Genomic DNA, 5,394 nt, shown 5'->3' with positions numbered 1-5,394 from the left:
CTGTCCCCTCTGGTCGCTGTCAGCCTGTTCTCTATTTCAGCATCTTTAGTTATATTTTGCTTGTTTGTTTGTTTTGTTGTTTTGGTTCCTGTTAAAGGTGAGATCGTATGGTATTTGTCTTTCACCACCTGGCTTATTTTGCTTAGCATAATGCTTTCCAGTTCTATCCATGCTGTTGCAAAGGGTAGGAGTTCCTTCTTTCTTTCTGTTGCATGGAATTCCATTGTGTAAATGCACCATAGGTTTTTGATGATTTTTATTTACTTATTTTTAGACAGACAGAAAGGGAAAGAGAAAGAGAAGGAGAGAAAGATCAATGTATGGTTGCCTCTAGCATGCCCCCCCACTGAGGACTTGACCTGCAACCCAGACATGTGTCCTAACTGGTAGTTGAACTGGTGGCTCTTTGGTCCACAGGTCAGTGCTCTATCCACTAAGCCACACCAGCCAGGGCAAGAAATCTGTTGCATTTTTATATGCCAATAACGAACTAACAGAAATGGAAATTAAGAAAACAATCACATTCCTAATTGCTTTGAAGAGAAAAAAATACCTAGCAATAAACCTAACTAAGGATGTACAAGACCTGTACTTGGAAAATTATAAGACACTGAATAAAGAAATTGAAGAAGCTACAAATAAATGGAAGCACATATTGTGTTCATGGGCAGGAAAAATTAACATCATTAAAATGTCCATACTACACAACGCAATCTATAGATTCAAGAGAATTCCCATCAAGGTTCTCATGATGTATTTCACTGAACTACAACAAATATTTCAAAAATTTATATATATTCTATTTCATTTATGTATATGTCTGAAAAATATTTATATGGAACCTCAAAAGGCCTTGCATAGCAACAGTGATCCTGAAAAAGAACAACAAAGTTGGAGGAATCATGCTACCTAATATCATAGGTTCCCTATTCTTATGCTTGATTGTTTTCAGTCATTAGGTTACACTGTAGAAAAATGTATGACCTGCTTTCCCACATCAAGAATTTTCCCATGGCACTAGAAAGTCATTCAGCACTTTTTTACCTCCACTTTCTGAAAGAAGGACTTCCAGAAAGAATGGCCTGACTCTGTGGTTTCAGGTATGACTTGTTTTTTATGGTGTATATGAATGCCATAAAAACATAAATTATATTTGATATTTTTAAAAAATCAATTCAATATAAAGCTTTCTATGGAAACTAAATGGGAAAACTATACAAGTAAATTGTTGTTGACTTAGAAGAAATTATTGCAATACTTTATTTACATTTGTTATCCTATAGTTGGACTATAAAGAAAAGGCCAGCATGACAAATTAAGGACCTATGGTAGTATGATTTCTTCCCCTAGAACAAACATATTGCCTTTAAAGTCAGAAGTTAACTTTTATAACAAATTACTGGATATGAACAAATAGAATATTTTTAAAAACCGGAAAAATCCTCTGAATTAAGCAGTTTAGATGGAATATGTTTACCCTTTGGTAAAACAATGAAAAAAATATCGTTGCTCTGTGGCAAAGAATGAAGAGGGTTGCCATTGAAAATAATTTATGTCAGGCTTTATGTGACAACAAAACACTACTAAGAGCACAAAAAACATGTTAGGGGTTTGAACATTGGCTGAATATTGAACAAGAACCTCCTACATGCAAGACAGTGGTTTAGGCATGTAGCATCTCAGAAGAACTATACCACAGTTGTTGCCTGCAGAAAGTCATGGTTGGGTCAGGGGTGGCTATTTGGGTACAAGTGGCTATAAAGTGAGTTACAAAGTAGTAAGTGTCCTACCACGGAGGAATCTGAGGTGTTATAGGAATTTCCTCCTGTTGATCTGGAGCAATGTGCCAATGAATCATTCTAGCTCAGGAAAGAAATTCTGGGCTGAGTAGTGTCTGGTATCAACGCAGCACGTGCAAGTAGGCTTTTCCCATCTATCTAGTAGAGACCTGAAGTGAATTCCAAGTGTAACTCAAAAGCAGGTACCCTTTTACTAAGTGGGGAGAGAACACTCCTAACATCCATTTATAAAAAGGCCAGCAAAGGAGATGGAACTACACCTGCTAAGGAACACAGTATCAAAGTTTTCAAAGTTGCAAAAGGAAACTATTTTAAAGGCTCCAGGATTAGGTCCCAGAGAAGCAACCTGAAGGCCCTTCACATGAAACAGTGAAGAAGTATTTACAAGAACATGCCCAAGAGAAGGAGCTTACTTCTGGATTACTAACACCAAACATGCTTTCCTACTTAATTAATTCTGTAGCTTTTGGGAAACATAAAACACCTCATTGCCTTCCTGGCAACTTTTGGCGATAAGTGACCTGGGAAACCCAACATGTCGACCTAAGTGGTACCAAATGGCAGAACAAAAGGCAACCAAATCTGAAACAGTCAGCTAACATGTTAAATATCTGGGTGGTTGATAAAACATGTATTTAGTTTGGTGTCAACATAACTACAATAGGGTAGCATAACTGAGTCCTCAGGTAGAACTCCTGTTCCCTTTTCTTATGCTCACACTCTCCCATGTATATCTTAATTATTTGTTCACTTGTTCACACTAGTCTCCAACACTAGATCTCATATTGGGAGGAGAGACACCGTGTCCTTCTCACTCACCATTGTTTCCACAGTATGCTAGATACAGTGCTTGGAGCATTACTACACACACAATAAACATTAGACAAATGAAAGATCACTATGACAACCTGCGGTGGCTGTCACCAATAGAGTGTGTTGTGGTGAAGGCAGTAGGGAAGGAGCCCTGCCAGGGGTCAGGCAATCTCTTGGAGATTTGTCCAAGTGGGTGACAATGGCTAGAGCTGCATCGCTGTGCCAACATTTTTTCCTTATGTCAGTTGGGGAAAGTTAGAAATAGGGCTGGGGGAGCCAACTTACTATTTTGCCCTGGCTGGTGTGGCTCAGTGGATTAAGCACTGGCTTGAGAACCAAAGGGTCACTGATTTGGTTCCCAGTCAGGGCACGTACCTGGGTTGTGGACCATGTCACCAGTAGGGGGAGTGCAAAATGCAACCACACATTGGTGTTTCTCTCCCTCTTTCTTTCTCCCTTCCCCTCTCCCTAAAAATAAGTAAATACGATCTTTTAAAAATTAATTCAAAAAAAGAAGTAGGACTGGGGGAGCCAACTAACTATTCTAATACCATTTAGAAACCCACCTGAGGACACTGGAGCCCATCTGGTACAGTGCCCACATTGTAAAGCTGAGAAAAGTGGCACAAAAGGGAACAGCTGCTGCCCCAAGGGGCTAGCTAGCTGGGGAAACTTTCATACCCACGTCTCCAGACATCCTGGTCAGTGCTCTCCCTTCTATAATTAGCAGTCTCTCCTAAGAGCTCTGGAACTCAACAGGTCAGGGTTTCAATGGCAGCTCCACAAAGGAAGTAACTATGTGGCCTTGGGAGGCCACATGCCCCTTCTCCACCCCAATTTCCCCTGTGGAAACCCAGCCTTATAACATACGACTCCCAGAGCCATTGTGAGCTAGTCTTAGAGAAAAGGGTGCATGTACTGTTTCTAGCAGAGTGTCAGTAACAAACATAACTGATTCTCAACTCTTAACTCCCTTCTCTTCCCCTGGGTACATAAGGCCTCTCAGGACAAAGAGAAATGAAGAAATGTCCTTAGGGCTTTGGAAGGATCTGCTGTACTGAGGGTCTCGGCTTCTCAGACCCATCTCATCCTTCAGGAGGTGAATTCAGAGCTCCACCCATCCTCTATGTGGTTTTGCTCTAAAGAGACTCTTCTCCCGGCTTACTCTAACATCCCCCAAGGAAAGACAGCCTTCAAAACACAGACTTTCCAATTTCCCTAGTAAAATGAATGAAAAACTCTTTGAAGGGAATAAAGTGATTTTTTTTCCATTCCACTTGTTTACTTTTACGTAAGCTCCCAAGATGACTTATACATGTTGGCTGTTAATCACACCATCTGTTCAAACAGCACTTCAGTAAATGATTTGAATCATACTTTTCCTCTAAAAGAATCTTTTTAAGGACAGTGTTTATGTCTCTGTTATCCTTCTTTTGGCAACATAGCATGAGCTATTTTAACAATGCTATCATTGTAAACACATATTGAATTCTCCATTGCTTAACTGTGCAGAAAACAGGGCAACGTTTCTGCATTTGTCCTACTCTCTGGGCTTGTAGCTGGAGTGGGAGTGTAGCCAGACAAAGATTCTATATTTTTTAGAAAGAAAGAAAATAAAGGTGAGAAGCTATAAATATTTATTCTGAAATCTTAAATTTAGTTTTGAATGTATTCTTTGTTATTGCTTATTTTTATTTTTAGTTGAATTTATTCTGGAGACACTGGTTAAGAAAATTATATAGGTTTCAGGTGTACAATTTTATCGTACATCATGTGTATATTGTATGGTGTGTTCACCAACCTATATCAAGTCCTCTTCTATCACCATCTATCCCCCTTTCCCTCCTATATTCTATTTTACCTCCCCCACCCCCTCTCTCTGATATATTGATATCTGTGTATATGAGATTTTTTTTATTAATCTTTCACCTTTTTCTCCCAGCCCTGTGATTCCCTTCGCCACTTGACAGCTTTAAGTCTGTTCTCTATCTATGGGTCTGTTTCTATATTGTTACTTTATTTTGTTACATTCCACATAAGATTAAAATCATGTGTTACTTGTCTTTCTCTAACTGGCTTATTTCACTTAGCATCATGTTCTCCAGGTTTCTCCAGGCTATCACAAAGGGTAAGATGTCCTTCTTTTTATGGCCAAGTAGTATTTTATTGTATGAATGCACCACAGCTTTTATTATTTTTTATTAATTTTAATTTAATAATGGTTCAAACACAGTTTTCCACCCCTCACACCCAGCCCAGCCCACCCCCCATGCTCTCCACCTCCCTCCCATTTCCACCCCCCTTAGTTGTTCTCCATGTGTCCTTTATACTAGTTTCAATTAGCAAAAATCGTGCCTCGGATAAACCTCATTGGCTACGATACTGCCACTGCGCAAAGCTTTTTATACTAGTTTCTATGAGTCCTTCCCCTTTTTCCCTGAAATTATCTCCCCTCTCCCCTCTGGTCCGTGTCAGCCTGTTCTAAATTAAAGTGTCTTTGGTCATATTTTGCTTATTTGTTTGTTTTGTTTTTTAGGTTCCTGTTAAACGTGAGATCGCATGGAATTTCTCTTTCACCACCTGGCTTACTTCGCTCAGCATAATGCTTTCCGGTTGTATCCATGCTGTTGCAAAGGGTAGTAGCTCCTTCTTTCTTTCTGCTGCATAGAATTCCATTGTTTAAATGTACCATAGATTTTTGATCCATTCATTTACTGATGGGCACCTAGGTTGCTTCCAACTCTTGGCTATTGTAAATTGTGCTGCTATGAACATTGGGGTG

The 5,394-nt window shown here is 39.4% G+C and overlaps 1 pseudogene; it reads right to left on the bottom strand.

Annotated features, from left to right (window-relative positions):
- Positions 1-4,929: 4,929 nt before the first annotated feature.
- LOC118987014 (uncharacterized) lies at positions 4,930-5,012 on the bottom strand (annotated as a pseudogene).
- Between the last annotated feature and the right edge of the window lie 382 nt (positions 5,013-5,394).

The sequence above is a fragment of the Sturnira hondurensis genome, unplaced genomic scaffold (genome assembly GCF_014824575.4).
Source record: "Sturnira hondurensis isolate 20B ecotype Veracruz unplaced genomic scaffold, ASM1482457v3 Scaffold0004786, whole genome shotgun sequence".
In the NCBI taxonomy this organism is placed as follows: Eukaryota; Metazoa; Chordata; class Mammalia; order Chiroptera; family Phyllostomidae; genus Sturnira; species Sturnira hondurensis.
The sequence above is the reverse complement of the archived record's forward strand: the minus strand, read 5'-3'. Positions and strand labels throughout refer to the sequence as shown.